The following is a 21047-nucleotide window of genomic DNA, read 5'->3' as shown; positions in this document are numbered from 1 at the left end:
GGTGAATATTACAGTTCTAATATACATCTGATTCTGGTACCGAGTTCTACCGAAATATAAAATCAGCTTCTGATACTGGCTTTTACTGAAATATAACATCTGATTGATACTTCATTTTACTGGATAATACATCTGATTCTGATACCGACTTCTTTGCAGTATCTTTCAATGACACAAATACTATATATATATACATTGCACCAGAATACCTAACAAATTGTCTGATTCTTCCCTCAACACGGGAGGGAGTCGTCATTGAGAGAAGCCTCTTTGCCTGATCTCTTGCGAGAGAGAGAAGGAAGAGAGAGAAAAAAGGGCTCTCATGAGAGGGCAATATAACGGCAAATGGCTCCTTCCCACTTTATATCTCGTAATATACTCTTGCGAGCGAGTATTCTCTCTCAGTTCATACGCGATCTGTCCTTGAAGGATCGGGCTGCTTGCAGACTCTTCTACTTATCTCCATCAACACAATAAATAATAATAATAATAATAATAATAATAATAATAATAATAATAATAATATATACATAAACAGCCATTTCCAGAATCTTGTACTTACCTTCAACAACACCATATAATAATATTAATAATAATAATAATGATACTAAGACATTTCCAGTCTCTTCTACTTACCTCCACCAACACCACATAATAACATAATAATAATAATAATAATAATAATAATAATAATAATAATAACACAGAGCCATTAACTACTGCTAATACTAATAATATCGCAACAAAGCCATATGCTAATAGCATCGCTACTTCTGCCATCCAAAATGTATCACCACAAAGCCAAGGACAACCAAGGAGCCTAATTTTCTCATTGCGTGTTGTTTTCCTGTTTATCCTCCTCTCTAGTCGATTCACTTCCTAGACTCTTCTAACAACAGATCCAACGCAACGCTCCCTCCCACAACGCCAAATGTTGTATAGAGGAGGAGGAGGAGGAGGAGGAGGAGGAGGAGGTGGTGGTGGTTTATGCATCATTATCCCTTGTTCTTTCCTTCCGTTCTGTTATGCCCTTTTTTCCCTTGGGTATTGTATTCCATATTCTACCTATCTATCTATCTATAAATGTGTGTGTGTGTGTGTGTGTGTGTAACAGATTTTGTCCATTATTCGGGAGTAAAGCTTCAAGGCGAATATTAGGAATATTAGGTGAGAGCAAAGAGTTAGAAAGGATACCATCCGAGAAATTAATATACATATATATATATATATATATATATATATATATATATATATATATATATATATATATATATATGTGTGTGTGTGTGTGTGTGTGTGTGTGTGTGTCATTCTCAAATGGCCAGAACCTCTTACTGATTCATATATATATATATATATATAATATATATATATATATATATATATATATATATATATATTATATATATGAGAAACACCAAGAGAATTTGTCCATATTTTGGGAATAAAGCTTTATGGCGAATATTAGGAATATTAGGTGAGAGCAAAGAGTCAGAAGGCTGATGTTGATGACAGGGAGATGACGATGGATTGGGCACCTCCTCCACAGAACTCCCTGAGAATAGTGGGACGATAGATAGTGTCACCATGGGGCTCCTTCGTCCACCAACTGAGTTGCAAGACCCAAAGCTCCTTGGATGACGAACTATATAAGGTGGGAGGCTGGATATGAGTGGAGACTTGTGGAAGGTAAAGGACAAGAAAGACAAGAGTAGCGGAAGTTCATTGAGGCGATGGGGACAATGATGATAGTCACAGTAAATAGTTAATGAACCTCATCTTACAGACAAGCGTTTTGTCATATGAAATGTAAACAAAACTATTTATTCCTGCAAATGTGGAATAATTCTACACGTTGCTACTGTTATGTGAATAAAAATACAAATAATTCACATAAAAAAAAAGGTGCTTAAGTACGTTAACGTCCTTTTTAGGCACGAAAACGCTGATGAGCGACTCTGCTTAATGAACGTCCCGAGCCCAATCGGTTAATGAGCGCAAGCGAGTTCTCGGAACCCAATTATGCATTCCAAGCTCCCTCTGCACAGCAACGTTAAATATATGTATGTTCTGCCATTTTGGGATCACATTTACCCGCCAGAATCTCCTTCACATTCATTTTCGTAGCCAAGAGTGGGAATCAATCGTGCCTTTGCCAAGGTCACAGACCAGCAACAGGAGACAGTCATAAATAGTGCAATAAAATATTGATAAAAACTTAACAACCCATAAAATGAATTTACGCTTTACTTCAGCGAGAATACAGGCATATAAATGTTACATACAACGCATAACAGCGTGAATAATATGAGGAAATTGAAAACCCGCTACTTCTTAGCCAGGAGCACAAACATATGAAGGATATGTGAAATACAAAAGAAGAACTTTTATGCCTTGTTAATAATCCAGTAGTGAGGGCGAGCATGGAAGAACAGTACACGAGGAACAGGCAAGAAAAGGGGCGAAGAGAGTAAGGATAAATAAACACAAGATACGAAGCACTGTCTTCTAAATCCAAATAAAAAGAGAGAACGAAATGAGGCCTCGTCACTTATCGTCACTTAAATTCATTAGGATATAGAGTGAATTGCTCTCTCTCTCTCTCTCTCTCTCTCTCTCTCTCTCTCTCTCTCTCTCTCTCTCTCCCTAGTCATAAAAAGAGCAATCAAAATGTAAACAAAATGCAATAAAACGCAATTCCCCTGCATCAACTGCATTATAAAAACAGACCCAAACTCGACGATTCGATCTGAATCCAGCGCTGCCTGCTGGCTATTTATCCAATCAACAATCACGAACGACCTGCTTCGCAAACAAACCAGGAGACTGCAACAATGCACAACAAATGCAAAATGACTACAGGTCAGCAATCAACGGAAAAACTCCAATGAGCACCAGTAGAAGTCAACAACAGTCAGGGAATGAAATAATAAAAGTTATAGATAAATAAATCAAGTAAACAATTTATACAAAAATCCAATAAAACCGAATGAGTAAAATTAAGAGGACAACGATAACCATCAAATGGATCTACTAAAAAAAAAAAAATTATATGAAAAAAAAAATTATATATATATATATATATACATATATATATATATAGTCAGTTAATGAAAATCTACTTTAAACAAACACTCAGCATATTTTGTGTGAAAATATACAGAAAAAAAAAAAAAAATAAACCATTAAGTGTTCTTAATTGACGTGTAGGTCTTATGAAAGAACGGAAGAAAGAAAAATATTTAGCCAAGTGTAGAAAAAAAAATACTCGAATGGAACACTGCCATTATATTGGCTCTCTTTCAGGCCTGTTGCAAAGATGATAATAATAATAATAATAATAATAATAATAATAATAATAATAAAATAATAATAATAAAATAATAATAATAATGGTTAACATGAAATTAGACTTTCCAATTATATGACTATTTTGATTTAGGGCTTATTTCTGCAAACGAAGAAAGAAGACAATTAAGACTCTTTATCTCTCTAAAGACAGCACGTCTCCATCTTCTTACTCAAACAATGAAGCGAATAAAACTACAGAAAACAAAAGGATAAAAAAGGTAGGATTAAGAGAGAAGCCACTGCAACCACGGCCACACCCCCCTTCTTCTCTCTCTCTCTCTCTCTCTCTCTCTCTCTCTCTCTCTCTCTCTCTTAACAACCGGCCCCCCACCCTCCCCTAAACAACGGATAAGCGAGTAACAGGATCGGCGGCAGGTGAGATTACCAGTCATGAGACCCACTAAGGTGTAAGGATTCAATTTTAAAGAATCATCGTAAGATTTCTCCTACCCCTTCTTACTTCCTACATATAAGGAGTAGACACGTATCGATCTATCTGCAAACAAACACACACACACACACACACACACACACACATATATATATATATATATATATATATATATATATATATATATATATATATATATATTAATTATACGCCTAGTCTCTTCCTTAAGTAAGGAGTTGAGATGAATTTTCTGCGCAGTGTAAACAACATTAAAATATAAAAGTGGGAGAGATACGGAAATTTGTAGAAGAAACTGGTTAGCTCCGGTGCAAGCAAGGATCTCTTCTGGATAAGTTTCGTTCAAGGGCGAGAACAGGTTGGGACAGTTACCCAGAGAGGAAGGAGGAAGACCTAAAGAAAGATCTACCCTGAAAACGGGAAGAGTACAAACAAAATAGACGCCAGTGGCGCTGTGTGCGTAGGGGGGCTAGGCAAGATGCTAATGAGCCCTGTGTGTGGGTGTGTAAAGCGGTTAAGGTTGTCAGTTTTCTGCACAATTACTTTATTCAAGATTCAGAGGCTAACAGATATGAGTGTGGCAGGGACCACTGACTTCTTGTTTCGTGGAGCCACCCGCGGTTGGGGTAAACAGAATAGTCAACTGTTTATGTATATATATATATATATATATATATATATATATATATATGTGTGTGTGTATATATATATATATATAATATATATATATATATATGTATATATATAAATACAGTTATATATATATATATATATATATATATATATATATATATATATAACGGATTTCCCTAAATAAATATACTAACTAACCGCATATGGACACTTGTCTGATTCTCACTTTATAAATGTCACACACAGAGAGAGAGAGAGAGAGAGAGAGAGAGAGAGAGAGAGAGAGAGACAGAGAGAGAGAGAGAGAGAGAGAGAGACGTAATCGAACACCAACATCACACCCCACATGTAATCGAACACCTGCATCTCGCCCGCAACGCCCAGCGATAAAACGCAGGTAAAACGGGCGGCAGCTATAGTCGGTGTACCTCCCAAGACTTAATGAGGTCGTTTACCTTGGGCTGTCTTGACCGGAAACTAAAATGAGGAATGTTGTTTCAGTTGTGAATTCACTGGAAAAATAGGAAATGTCCACATGACAACATGACAAGGACAGCCGGCACAGATATCTAGCGCTGATATTAGCCGAGACTGAAACAAAAATGACAAGTCAATAAAATATACAGAAATTGCAAATGAAAGATCTGTATACAGACAGGAATCGTGGTATGACAATGAAACTATATCTTGAAGATTTTCTCGATGTGTCAATAAAGCTTCGGAAATATGAAGGGATCAGACGCCAGCTTAAAATAAACACTTATACCGTCAGGAAAATTTCGGAGATGGTTTGGAAATGTCCTCCTCCTTCCAGCCCATAGGAAACCCCTACTTGGATGAAAATCATCATAGGACAGACGGCTGAAAACGAGTGGAGATAAGTGAAAGACAAAGCACGATAAAGACACAATGAGCAGAATTTCACAGAAGGCCTTTGTGTCCCACGGCACTGGAGGCGATGATGATGATGTCTCGTTTATGACATTACTCCTAATGTTACTACCACCAATACCATTAAGAAAACCCTAATAAGGCTGTCCTTGAATCCAAGATGTCGCAAACATCTGTTCCATGAGGGACATCTAGTTATATTTTACCCGTATGCGATATTTATAAATGTTCAAGGTCGCACAGCACTTGACAATCCATGTATTAAACGAGAGAGAGAGAGAGAGAGAGAGAGAGAGAGAGAGAGAGAGAGAGAGAGAGAGAGACTCATGGCCAAATTTTGATCATTTAATAGAACAAGTAAATTGCATGCGGGAAGTTTAACATCATTTCTTAAGCAGTACAAAAAATAAGTTGGCTTGGCGAACGGTCTAATTGCGACATGCTCGGAATATGAAAAGCTCAAGGTGTGGTTGAACTCGAGGGCTCTCGAAATGAACCGAGGTATCTGCTGTATCTGCTCCTTCACTCATATCTGGAGATAAGGAGTTGCCTAGTCACAGTACCTTAACACCGTTTAAAAACAGTACAAATGAGTAAAAGGTCACTGAAAACAGGTTTCTGCTAAGAAATAAAGTTTACGCATAATTTACAACTTTAAGCTAAAATCTAAATAAAATCATAACTATGGGATGACAAAATAAATTTTTCATTAGAAAAATATTTAAGTGTGTGTGTGTTTGTGTGTATGTATGTATGTATATATATATATATATATATATATATATATATATATATATATATAATATATATGCAACATGGTAATTAAGTGTACCTTCCCGTAATCAACAAATATTAAAATGTCAAATATTGAACTGACAAGGGGATACCTGGTTACACTGGCAGAGAGAGAGAGAGAGAGAGAGAGAGAGAGAGAGAGAGAGGGGCAAACGTGCGACGCATATCGGAGGAGACGAAATCCCGTACGTTGGAAACACGTGACCTTGCGGGTTTTGTTTACAAATACTGGCACCTTCGCAGCTGAGGCTTAACGTCCCGGAGACTGATATCGATGGAAGCTTAGATAAGAAGGTAGAGGAGGGGGGGGGGTGGGGGGGGGGGGGAGCAAGTGACATATGGTTCAAGTAACCATCCAGTCCGTGTTCCCCTACAATCACGCCATCCCCATACATTATCCGATCGGGCCTTAATTCCTTCCGTTATCTGTCAAGGTTGAACCCTTCCTGTGTAGTAATACGCCATAGCAGTATCTTAGATGGATACTGGTGTAAGAAAAGGGTGCAAGCCTGTAGGAGTCACGCCTGTATATATGTACCTGTAGTGAGTGCGAACACACACACACACACACACACACACACACACACACACACATTACACATTACATACCAGAGCAAACCCATCGAGAAGAAGTGGAGAGAAAAAAAAAAAGGAAATCGCCCTCTCCCTCTTTATGTAAAGGGGTCACAGAGAAGAGTCCAATTTCAAATTCTACGCAGAGCGGTGTGATAGGCCATGCCAAATTGGAGCCCAAAATGCTGAGATATGGAGAATATCTGATGATATCTCACCTCTCAACCATGCCGTTCCTAACAGCGGCCACTAACCCTTCCCCCCAAAAAAAACAAAAAACAAAAAAGGATCCACGTTAATCACTGGAATAGATAACTAGGATAGTGAGAGCATAATGAAAAAAAAAAATTATTATTCAAAAATACAATATTAACGATTGGAGAGAGAATCGGAGAAAACCAAAATTAAAAAAAGGAAAAAGTGAACCCACAGCAGGTTTAAATTTTCCACTATCATATACATATGGATTTTTATATGCAGTGCAGAGCAGCATTGCACACGCTGTCTATGAAGAGGAAAACAAACCCGGATTCATGACCAAGACTATTGCGACTCCCAGAGGGAATTACGACAGACAGGCGCTTCAGCCTCAGCCGGATTCTGGCCAGCCTGGCCCTTTGGTTCAGAAACGGCAGACTTCGACCACTCGACTGCCTGAAGCAATTATCAATTATAACTCCCATTAGGATTACTTATTTCCAAAGCACAATTATTTCAACATTGCGATACTTGTGGCTTAATATTAATTAATAATTTGAAAAAGTACCGCAAGTATGTGACAAAAATTAACAATACAGCAAAACTTTATATATATATATATATATATATATATATATATATATATATATATATATATATATATATATATGACTGGTAAAAATGTTCTGTAACAACAGAATTCCATCTAATAAAAGGAGCCCATAAAAACGTCAAAATATAGAGAGGAAAGTACTATATTTCAGAGACTGCTGTCTCTCTTCAGGTATCGATATATATATATATATATATATATATATATATATATATATAATATATATATATATAGATATGTATGTATAATGCACTTGCACTAAGCATACAATAAAAAGATTTACTACTCTTCCGGTTTCTAAATGCGTCATTCCTGACTTAAAAGTGCAATTTCCCCTAAAAAAAGAAATTCGTTTTTTTTTGCACTAAAATAAGTAATAATAGATTATATATACGATAAATTCGCGACAACTAAAACCGGACGACTGATCCTTGTTTTGGGATAAACTTTTGGGCACAATGCATTCACAGTTATTCTTGGAGTTGGCCGTACAAAGGAAAAAGGTTACTAGTGAAGAACTGCTATTCCTTTTATTCATTCTTATATAAATAAATACTCACAATGCTCACAGGAACAAAATTCTAAAACCCAAACCCCAAATTCACAAGGGCAAGACCTGAGCAACCAAACTGTATTGCAGTTAGCAACATTTTTTCCCCACCTTTCTTATTTAAGAGGATAAACACAAACATTTATTGTAGATACAACAAAACCAAGTCGTTTTATGTCTGTCTTCGTTTTCAAAACACCTATCTACGAAGCCTGCAACGGTTCCCTCCCTTGTAAGGAAGAAGAGGATGAAACAGGAACATGAACATGTGACAGGCGGGGGGAAGGGATGGTCAAGGGAGAGAGAGAGAGAGAGAGAGAGAGAGAGAGAGAGAGAGAGAGAGAGAGAGCGTTTCACTCAAATGACCTACGGAAGAACGACCTAAGAAGCCTTATTACGTACTGCCAGCAGGCCGACAAACTCCAGCCCCCTGCCCCCACCCCCCTTCTCTCTCTCTCTCTCTCTCTCTCTCTCTCTCTCTCTCTCTCTCTCTCTCTCATTGACAGTTTTGCATTTCTTCCTCACTGATAGTTTTGCATTTCTTCAAAACATTTCTAATGCCTAACACATTCTCTCTCTCTCTCTCTCTCTCTCTCTCTCTCTCTCTCTCTCTCTCTCTGTGCTTCAGCATCGGTGAGATAAAGGGCGTCCCCTCGACAATCCCATCAGTGAGTCTGTGTGCCACAGCTCACGTAGTAACTTGACAAAGTATAACAAAACATCAGCTAATGGTTTCTACAAACACAAACGACAGCTTTTTTTTTTTTTTCCCCTATAACAATATACGTTAACTCTGGCTTGACGTTACAGTGGGTATAAATTAGGATAAGCTAAGTCTCTCTCAGAGATACGAATATAAGTTAAAAAAAAAATGACAATCTTTACTATTATGTAGTTATTTAAGGGAGTGTGGAGAAACGTGGCCATGGACTAAACAGCTACGGTATTTCTCAATTCTGGAGAGAGAGAGAGAGAGAGAGAGAGAGAGAGAGAGAGAGAGAGAGAGAGAGAGAGCGTAAAATTGTATACACACATATATGTATACATAGAACAAACATATATGTTACATATATTATATATATATATATATATATATATATGAGAGAGAGAGAGAGAGAGAGGAGAGAGAGAGAGAGACGAGAGAGGAGAGAAGAGAGCATTCGTGTTAGACGTGCTCTTTGAAAAGTCATTCCTTTAAATGGCCGAAAAAATATTTCACAAAAAAAAGCCCCGATATGGAAATAACACTTTTTACATACTTACTATTTGTAGAATCGAATTTGAAAAGAAAAAAAAAACCGTTCTTTATGTCTTAGAAAGTTTCCAGCGCCTTTCTTAGCACTGGAAATTTCCATATAAATAAGCGTAACGGTGTAACAAGTAAATATATACTGTTGGGGTAATTTCAGACATCCCTTGAGAGAGAAATTTTGCAGGAATTGTAACTCCCACAATTTTAGCTTCTTGCCATCAAGAGCAATAATATAACAACCATATTTTCCGCCCCAAAAGGCCAAATATTAACAAAGAAAGGACCATAAAGTTAATAATAATAATAATAATAATAATAATAATAATAATAATAATAATAAAACAGACGCAAGTACACGAACGAACCACCAAATTGGAAAAAAAAAAAATCGATCCAATCGCCCAGTGTGTGACGAATAAGCCATGAATCATCATGCGCAGGCGCAAGCGAATTATTCCGCAAACTGCCTCTGCCAGTACAAATAAAACCGGTGACTAAGCAAACGCCGACTGAAAGAAGCGCAAAATTATGAATGGAAGAAAGAACCCGGATATAGCAGCTGCTACTCAGCGACGCTCTAATTAAGGGTCGAGTACAAGCGACGCTATAAGCCGCCCTTCCCGACCCGATAACCAGCATCGCTGGTGACTGAAAGCGTTTCCACTGGGAAACGTTTCGCCAGCGTAAACAGCAAACGTAAGCAACGATAACAAGGCTACGTTAATTAGGGCTCGTCTTCTGTGTTTGTCAGTTTGTTTGTTTGTTCACTCGGGTCCAGTGACCAGGTCAAATGTTAACCTATTAATCATTAGGGCCTTCTGTGTACCTCCTGATTTGGGAGGGAATGCTACTCTGTTAAAAGAGCGTACCTACACATATAACCTATAATCTCATTTAATATAGAATTCACTCTTCCTTGGTAAAAACTTACACCCACCCTGAATTCTAACTTTTAAGTGCATTTGTTCTAAGTGTCATAATAATAATAATAATAATAATAATAATAATAATAATAATAATAATAATAATAACCCAAACTTAGGTACACCACCGAACCTTAATGTTTGTGGTGAGTCGTGAGTGTACAGAGGACGAGAATTCACATAGACAATTAATATATATATATATATATATATTATATATATATAATATATATATATATATATATATATATATCTATAAAACTGTGCGCGCGCGCGTGTGTATGTGTTTTGTATGATTAAAATTGTGAGCATATACATGAATTATGTATAATACCAACTCGCCTGCATAACAGTCTACATCTACCCGTGAGAATCAAATGTGACATCCGATTGTCTATGGGATACAGGGGACAATCTCATTCACTTTTGCCACCATACAATGGCTCCCCCCCCTACCCCCTCTCCCCCGCTATGACTTTTGTTCCTTTATAAGAGCAAGTAAGATTCCATGAATTCTAGTTATAACTATGGTAGAGACGGTAAATGTTCCAATCTTATTCAATCCCACGGAAACAGATAAGATAGATGGGCGATCTCTATTCATACCTGTGTGTGTGTGTGTGTGTGTGTGTGTTATGGTCTATCTTTGTATCATGTTTGACCGAAACCCCTTCAACTCTGTTGTACTAAAGTTGACTGGAATCAAGTCAACTCGGGGTTTAGTTAGGATGACAAGGCTAACGAGATAAACAACAAAAGAACGGCTTCAAAAACTTCTTTTCATGATGATCCACCTTGTAGCAAGCTTAACAGATATCCATTCACCCTTGTACGAATTAATAGGTACGATAACACAACACAGCCAATGTGACGGACACACTGACAGAACGCACACTGGCAGTTGATCTCCCTCCTGACATTATGCATGATGGTCTTCTTTTTCCCAGGCTTGACTGAGATTTTCGACCATGTAGGAGGGGTTGTGATAACTAGGTAAGCGAGCCAAAAACACTGTCGGGCTGACAGCTGGGTTAGTTGGACAGGGGAAGGGAAAAAACAGACGATCTACTTTCAGGTGCATGTATGCAATACGCTCTACCTTGCACCGACTTCTTACTGAAACCCGTTGCAGGAGTTGCAATAAGAGGGCTGGCGTTCCAGATAATCATGCACAGTCAGACAGATATACCAAGAATTTTTGTGTCGGCTGAACGCTAATAATATAGGAAACGGAATCATAAAATACACAAACATTTTCACTGTACACACAAGTAACGATGTGTCCACCTTAGGATGTTCTTCTTAGACTGCAGTTACGCTGCCTTCTGAAAGGCCACTCTCTCATCTTCATCTCAAGTGGCATCAATGTAGTCACTCTGAGTCCGTCTTTCTTTTTCCCTTGAAGCTTCTCATACTTTCACATTCTAACTCTCTCCTTCTCTCCTCCTGCTATGCTACTGCTTTCGACTCTCCCTCCCTCCCTCTCTCTCGGTTCTGCTGTTACAGCTACTGCTTTCAGGAAATACTATTTAAGGAGGCCATCTGAACTCCTTGAACCTAATCACCCCCGACCATCACAATCGCCCTCTGCCATCTGAGCAGAGGAGCCACCTGGTGTTGCTCCCTCGGGTATCGACAGGGGCTCGAACCCACGTGACGCGGTTCTCCAGGAACCTATTTACATTTGGTGTCGGCTTTGGCGAGTTGTCATCGAGACTGATAGCAGAGGATAGCGCGGGAGATAACACAACTGATGATAACCCCACCAGGTAGTGTGTTTGTGTGCGCGCGTGTGCTAAGGAAGAGAGTTAAGGAATAACAGTTCGTGGGTACTATGGTATGACTTGTCTAATAATAATAACAATAATAATAATAACAATAATAATAATACAGTCATTAACATTATCACCTTTATTGCCCTTTAAAACAGTCCCCTCTCTTCACTCTTTGTTTCAAAGTAACCTTCAAATTCGACCATTAATTAAAGCACTTCAGACGACAGTATTTTTTCTTCTTCTTCTTCACGTCTCAAGTAACAGCTAATGAAAGCTACAGTAACTTGTACCCAGATAAGGTTAAATCGCGAGGGTTTAAAGAGACATCATTACCAGTGGCGTCGTTTGCTTCTTTTACATATATTGCATAACTATATTATTATATATATATATCTATATATAGATATTTATATATATATATATATATATAATATATATACACACACACACACATCTATATTATATCATTATATAAAGTGTGTGCGAACATCCTCTAATGGATGATGATTAAAATATGAACAAACTAGAGTTACTGCTAGACACGTCATTGAACTACAAAATAAAGTACCACCAGCAGACCGTCGACCCCCACCGCACTTTAATGCACACTTCTATTCACTCCTGATCTTTCTGGAAACTATACGGCCCTTCACAGACACTACGTACATCAAGGAAGCTAGGAATGGGGGTCATGGCGTTGTTGATTAGGCAGATAAAGAAGTCTATACTGCAAAAGCTTTCACCATTGGTCAGTGTCCAAATTTACTTTTCCCTTTGACGCCAGCCTATGTTACTGTAAATGACAGTGATGTGTATGTGTATACATACGTATGTATTTGTGTTTGTGTTTTACATCATACTCCGTGCCATGTACTTTCAGAAACAACTAAAGGCGAAAAAAGGAAAAAAGAAAGAAAGAAGAAAAAAATAAACAAAACTCCCGTGACGTTCCCCCAACGGACTCGGCATTTAGTTCCTGATATTCCGTTTCAGAGTCAAGAATCCACGACCATGACAGAATTTCAAGCGTGCACCTTCACCCATTCACACCCGTCATGAATAATAATAATAATAATAATAATAATAATAACCAAGGAGAACTAGATGACCACGTCAGCCGCGACAGATAGGTAATCCATTCAAATATAGAGCAACTCTTTTTAAGAAATTCTACGTATATATTTTTTAAATATTTAAGCCTGTACTCGAACACTGGGTGGCTCTCGAGGGGAAAAAATACGCAGTAGTCGGTCACTGCGACATTCATACTTCAAGTGCTGAAACTCCAGTGGAGAAATCTTTTGCACGAATGTATGTGAATGCGATACTGTATCAACATTAATATGTAAAGCCTGTGTATACTTGTATATTATACTAACAAAACAAACTGCATAAAACACTGTGCCATTAAAAATGGGTTGTAACTGCACCACTCATACACGCATCCCGTCTGTGTTACTTGAGGAATCAGGCAGCAGATGAGGATACAAATTATACAAGCGAACAACTCATATTACTGAACACACACACACACACACACACACAGAGAGAGAGAGAGAGAGCGAGAGAGAGAGAGAGAGAGAGAGTGTACAGCAAGGCAACGTATCCAAATTTTGCCAAGTGGTAAGTGAAACATCCAAACAAACAAATGCTGCCCATCAATGGAACAAGCGTGGCAGTGGACAGCTAACCTCAACGAAACCCGTTTGGCCACAGGTGTGCCAACCACCAGCTAGACTGAGTCTCTCTCTCTCTCTCTCTCTCTCTCTCTCTCTCTCTCTCTCTCTCTCTCTCATGGCTGGCTTAGAGATAACTGAACGTCAGATGTATTACACTGTCGTAACAGTGACAATAATAATGTAGTCCCCTGCAGCAGATGAGTTCCACGATACTCTCTCTCTCTCTCTCTCTCTCTCTCTCTCTCTCTCTCTCTCTCTCTCTCCAGCATTTCAGATGTCTACTTCTTAGTTGCAGCTAGCAACACGTCATAATAACACGAAGGAAAGTAACCACTTTACACTACCACTAGAATTTCTACCAGTGCCACCATTACATTTTTTTTTCTCTCTCTCGCTTGAACTGAAGCCTATGTAAACTCCGTAATAAATAAATAAATAAATAAAAAGGATATTTCCTAGGTCATGACCCCCAGGTTCGTTATCTAGGCCTAATATACATTGGGGGTCATCATCTTTATGATATTTAGAATTGTTTGTTTATGCTTTAAGGGTCATCCCCAACGGACTCGTACTAAAGGCGCCGCAAAGCCGGATACAAAAAGGTTAAACCTGCGGGGGTCTCTATAAAAAAAATAATTAAAATGAAAATAAAATAAAAGCAAATAAATAAAGCGATAACCCATTTAGATACATATTTTCTTCCGAACGCCCTTTTCCCATTCGCACGGAAAACGCCTGGAAGGTACTTTTCAGGGCTCCAGTTTCCAGCAAATCTATTCGGATGAGGTTGTTAGACCTACACCCTTCTCTTTCCCCAGCAAACACTTTCTTCTTCTTCTTCTTCTTTTTCTTCTTCCCAGCTTTATCCCTATTCGGGGTAGCCGTTTTTAATGAGTCTCTTCCATCTACCTCTGTCTGGTGTTATTTCGTCCCGTACTCCCTTCTCACTCATATCATCTCTCATGCAATCTCTCCACCTGGTCTTAGGTCTTCCTCTCCGAGTTCCATCCACCTCTTGCCATGTGCTGCTCTTCTCTTCTCATCAGGTGGCCATACCATCTTAACCTTGCCTCTGGCACTTTCTTTGATGCTTTCTTGGATGCTTTCCCCAGCAAACACTACTAGTACCCATTTCCGGGTGGGTGGGATGGTAAGCGGCCGGACAGGAGCAAACCATGGACAGAGTTCAAGTGAGCCGAGAGCTGGAACTCGCAGCAACGATACTTCTCTAGCAAATGATAGTACTATATATATATATATATATATATATATATATATATATATATATATATATATATATATATATATATATATATATATACAGCATTCCTAACACAAGTCACAACAAAACAGATGGACCACAATCTTGGGGCCTTATGCTAACGCATGCCGTAGTGACGGACCACTAATGGGAGCGAAACACCTGGCTATGGTTTGATTCAAGTTACGACGCACTACATTTTTTCTTCACTCGGCGAGTGAACGAGATCAGTCTACAGATGTGCACCAAGGTCATTCGCCAATACTTATGACAGTAACAACTTACGTGTACATAGATATTTGAGCAGCAAGGTCACGTGCCATGGGCACACTTATAGTAAGTCATTTCTTTCGTTTGCGGCGAAAAACATGCTATTTTAATCTCGCCTGTGTAATGTGTGTGTCTGAGAGCGCGCACGCGTTCAGAGACGGTATACCAGGCGCCTTTGAGTTTTCCTACTCTCAGGCAATCCCCAAAAATATAAGACAATACACTTCCAGGTAAATACATACGTTAACAATGAAAAATGCGTTTTTAATACAAATTTCGAACGTTTAGAAGATTTAACCAGAAGGAAAAGGGAAGTTTAAACTCATTTAGCCGACGATTCAGAAAGTTGGGAAACAAATAGAATTTGTGATTAAAAGTAGACAATAACTTGGTAATGGACTTATGGAGATGTTGAATGTTCTATATGGGCATACTAACTAAATAAAAGTAATCAATATAACGGACATATTTAGCGAAAATGTTTAACGTTTCATCATTATATGTATAATGTATGTATGTATACGTATGCATAAAAAATTAATTAGTAAATATATCACATTATAACATTACGTAAATGCAGAACGAAAAATGATCAGAATAAATTTCAAGAAACTAGATCTAATGAATTTCCTTTAAATGCAGAAACTAATGAAACAAAACCGATGCCTTCACCTGGCACTATTCAAAAATATTAACGCGGAGGGCTGGAGAGAAAAAAAAAATTTCTTTCATCCACTGACTGAAAAGGTACAAAATCCAATAATCACAAACATGCAATCAAGAGACTAATAAAATCGTAAGCCTATTAATGCTGCTGGAATTGGCCATCGGAAAATAATAAAAAAAGACGTAAAATAACAAAAAAGACGTAAAATGAAAAATAAATAAATAAACGCGAAAAAAATGCGAATAATGGACTACAACCCGAGATAAAACTCGTTGCACAAACACATAACAGCCAACACGTTCTCACTGTCATATCCCACGGTATCACCAAGCCACCACTGCCAAATGCATTATTACCAACGGCACAGATATAAAGTGGCACCAACCACCGCCAGAATGCATTGCAACTACAGAAAAATAAAACCGGAGTTTATGAATCTTTTTTTAAATACTACAAATATTGCCCATTACCTGAAAATAACTTGTAAGCTACAAAAATGTGTTACCCCAAAACATACGAATAATATATACTCAGTTAATTTAAAATCAAGTTATGCGAAGATGCTGAAAAATATATACGATTTTAAACAAAGGAGAAGAATCACGTACACATACTTTGTAAAAAGCCTCAGTACCAACACCTCTCTCTCTCTCTCTCTCTCTCTCTCTCTCTCTCTCCTCTCTCTCTCTCCCAAATGCGCGTGTATTTAAATATTCATACATATATATAAATTTATAAGTGTACATTCGTCTGTATTCCCAACCCCCCCAAAATATATACGTACACCTCCTTCCAACTAAAGAGTTTATGTGCTGTGCAAAAACACAACACAGAATCGCTGGCAACCGTCAGCCTCTGCCGAATTTTATGCGCAATCACAAGCCCGTCATATATTCACGAATAACAAGAGGCAGACCTTGGGTGAGAATAGAAGCGACAGACATAAAATGTGACATAAAGAGACGACGTTCACAATCATCTGTTTCCTGTGTGGGGGGTGGGGGAGTTGGTGGGGCTTTGCCATAACATCTTGTCACTGAGGCAAACTTCATATTATATCATCAACATTTACAAACTGTAATGAAGATTATGTAGAGACACAAAACGGTCATGAATGTTTCGTGCCAGTCTCTCTCTCTCTCTCTCTCTCTCTCTCTCTCTCTCTCTCTCTCTCTCTCATGAATCTGTGTGTGTGTGTGTGTGTGTGTGTGTGTGTGAAACTGCTGATGTTGAGTATGCTTCAAAAGCTTTTCATCCTGGATTATGCTGGTTTTATGAATGTGGCCGTAACTGTCATTTTTTTTTTTGTTTCTTAGGATTCACTATCTATATGTTAAAAGGTTAATATATATATATATATATATATATATATATATATATATATATATATATATATATATATATATATATACATTACCAAAATTGTATTCTTCAGATAGAAGCAGCCCATATATTCACTGCTGCCTCCAAACTATTACAGAGGTGAATTGGTGATGAGCCATTGTGCACAAACTTCCAAACCATTTATATCCATTGCAACTCAACTACTACACTTTAATCGAGTGCTCAGTATTGTTTATGGTTCTCTCTCTCTCTCTCTCTCTCTCTCTCTCTCTCTCTCTCTCTCTCTCTCCTTTCGCATGACGCATTTCCTCAACACTCAACGCTTCCACCCATCTATCGTTTCAAAGCAGAGCGGGCGAAGACAGCCCCTTCACGCCCCCATATCGCTCCCTCTTCATTATCACAAGCTTGGCCGTCGTAAAAATAAATAAATAAAACCTGAAAAGAGGGGTAGAGGGAAAGAGAAGCAAAATATTCAATTATAAATTTCTCTAAATTCAGAGTGAAAGACAAGAGAGAGAATCAACCTGGGAAATGAACGTTGTAAATACAAAACTTGCTAAAATTACAATTTACAATTTTCAAAGGAAACCTGTGCCCACACATCTCCCGACAGAGAGAGAGAGAGAGAGAGAGAGAGAGAGAGAGAGAGAGAGAGAGATACACGTGATCGTGCCCCATGCATGAGACGTTAAGAAGGGAGTAGGGAGGGGTTAGGGAAGAGGGCTCATATTGCATCACTCCTACATACCCATTCTATGCACGTCACCCTGGGAAAACACCTCTATGAGAGAAGGAAGTAGCACTTTGTGTGAATCTTATTCAGTGTGGCGTTAAGTTTCAACATGTCGCTGTTTTATTACACTGAATGGCATCTCCATGCTTTTTACACATACACACAAATATAAATATATGTATATATATATATGTATATATATATATAGATAATATATTTATTATATATGTATATATATATATATATATGTGTATATATATATATATATATAATGTGTGTGTGTGTGTGTGTGTGTGTAATGCCTATATTTACAATAACAACAAATTATGTTATGATGTGATGGTGGTGACAATAATAATAATAAACTCGTAATTTATGTACTACCCTCAACATAAACAAAATAATATAAGAATCAAATAAGTATGTCGGGAAAATATCAATCATAATGGCGATATGCACAAGAGATCTGTTGCGTGTGTGTGCGTGTGTGTGTCTCTGTGTGTGTGTGCTATAAAGCTTTGCTTGCACTTTGCAAACTGCAGTTTTGAAAACAATTCTTGCAAACAGTGATCTAAAAAGGGTCTCTTGTTGTGAACGATCCCACAAACAAACAAGCAATCAATCAAAGCTGACACAAACTCAAAACAAGGCTTTAAAATGGAATAGCCTTAAGTAAACAATAACACAGTACTATTTACATTTTATCCAAATGATTGATAAATAATCACAGTAATAAATACTGATTAAAAACAAAGTGATCTGGACAATACGTAAAACGAACACTCGCAAAATGGCTCTCTTTCTTTGGGTGCGGCTGTTGAAAACAAAAAAGGAAATAAAAAATATGTAAAAAATAAATAAATAAATAAACAGCTAATGGGAATCAAATTACTCATGTACCATAGACACACGCACACAGAAAAGAGAAAGAGAGAAAATAAAGAAACTTCCTTTGTGTGGGTATGGCCCGCCCGTTATAAGCACGAGGCTGCTAGATACCCCATAACCTTTTATGAAACCGTCTCTGTTACCACACATCTCCCTCCCAGTCGACCCCCTCCCCCTCCCAAATGCACCCTACATCCTCCCACCCCTCCTAACCTCATCTCATAAATCTCCCCATTTTCTGTCATTCACTTGTTTTTCTTATGTCTCACACACAGAGTCAGTTTTCATCTTGATCTTTGATAGCATTTTAAATGGCGCTTTCATCTTCCCTCTCCATTATTTACAACCGCATCTTTGTCGTTACCTTTCACTCTTCAGTGTGTCGTGTCCATCCTTATCACCCACGTCTTCTTTCTCTCCTCCTCATTCTTCGTTTTCATCGTGAACTACAAGACATCTCCATCTTTACCGACTGCGTAATAAAAGCGCATACAGATACCGGGGACCAAACCACGAGACCTTGGCCCTCCACTGTAGAGCTCTTTTTCTATTACGGCTCGAGTTTAACGAAGGCAAATGACGAGTCATATTTTACACAGTCTAACGTGAATCTTCTCTCTCTCTCTCTCTCTTGAGGTCTTTACTACGTCTGCTGTTTCTCTTTGTAACCTACACCGCCACAACTTTTATTCGTTTTATTTTTGGGTAAAGCTGACCAGGAGAGACTTCAGAGGGATCACCTCGTCTCAACACACCAATGTCTTTGGGTTTAGGAAACATCATCTCAGGTTACCTTATTCTTGATCAGGCTTACAGTATCGACATTCAAGTCGCTTAACGTGCAGAAGTTACTGCAAAGGGTGTCATAACCACTACGGTTTAGTATGTGTTTGTTTATACAGATAATTATACACACAATTATAAATAATAGGTGCACATTTTTGTGTTATACGGAACACAAGCACTATAAGCTTGATAATACAGAGGGAGACAGAGAATCTTTACAAGAAGAGTTGAAAGACTTTGGAAAGGAGTGTGTATCGTATTCAGGAAGAGCTGGAACACACAACAGGATAAGTGATACATTCAACTGTATTTGTTTACCTATGCGCCTCCTCTGTGATAATGGGTGGCTCTGATGTCCTCCATTTCATTCCTCAAAACATTCTGGGATAACTTAGTCACGGCTTAGGTCAACAAAGGCCCAATGCTAAATGTTTATTATCAACAATGAAGGGTTTAGATAAACAAGTACAGGTTCAGAAAACATATACAAACAAACACACACAGACACACATATCTCTCTCTCTCTCTCTCTCTCTCTCTCTCTCTCTCTCTCTCTCTCTATAATATATATATATATATATATTGTATTATTATATGCATTTGTATATACTATATATATATATATATATAATATATATATATATATATATATATAGTATATACCAAATGCATACTTGAATTGCAGTCACGGATGAACCAATGTTCAGCAAACTTATACATACATCTGCCGTTTGACAGTAAAATTGTGTGTGTGTGCATTACTGGGCAGAGGACATTGATTGAAACTTTACAAAGAAACAACCTGGGCAGAAACAAAAATAAGTTGACAACGAATGGACAACTGTTAAAACAATATACTAACAAAGTCAAAAGCCTTGCCAACATCAATAATAATAATATACTGAGTTTACTATGTCTCTATACCTAATTTCAATTATTAGAAGGAGCTGTATAGGACTTGTGTAGAGGGGATTAGCTATGAGAACCCTCCCTTCTCCCTCTCCTCATCTGCCACTCGGTTCACTCAATGATGAATGGCATAAAATCGTTACGCCGTAAAATTACCAATCTACGCCTTAAACCTTGCGTTGCTAAAAAGAAATATATTGAAATATATTTATTGAGAAGTAATAACAGAAATTGATCTTTAGGTGCAATATAAAAAATAGTTATATATACGGAAACATACAAACATAATATTCAAACACACACACACACACACACACACACACATATATATAAATATATATATATACATATATATATATATATATATATATATTTATATATAATAATAATAATAATAATATAGATATTATAATATATATAATAGGGGTATATATCTATAATATCATAGTAATATTAATAATAATAATATAGAGGGGTCAGACTAGACGATCGGCGACCTCTTTATAGCGATTTCAACCATAAACTCAAATTGAATCGACTTAAA

General features: G+C 37.6%; 1 protein-coding gene across 4 annotated transcripts in view; it reads right to left on the bottom strand.

The window, feature by feature from the left end:
* The window catches only part of LOC135215587 (protein yippee-like 2), a 166196-nt gene that overhangs the window by 73405 nt on the left and 71744 nt on the right, over window positions 1-21047 (bottom strand). The gene's annotated exons all lie outside the window — the stretch shown is intronic.

This window comes from Macrobrachium nipponense, chromosome 19, assembly GCF_015104395.2.
Source record: "Macrobrachium nipponense isolate FS-2020 chromosome 19, ASM1510439v2, whole genome shotgun sequence".
NCBI classification, from domain to species: Eukaryota; Metazoa; Arthropoda; class Malacostraca; order Decapoda; family Palaemonidae; genus Macrobrachium; species Macrobrachium nipponense.
This window is presented reverse-complemented; position numbering and strand designations above follow the sequence as displayed.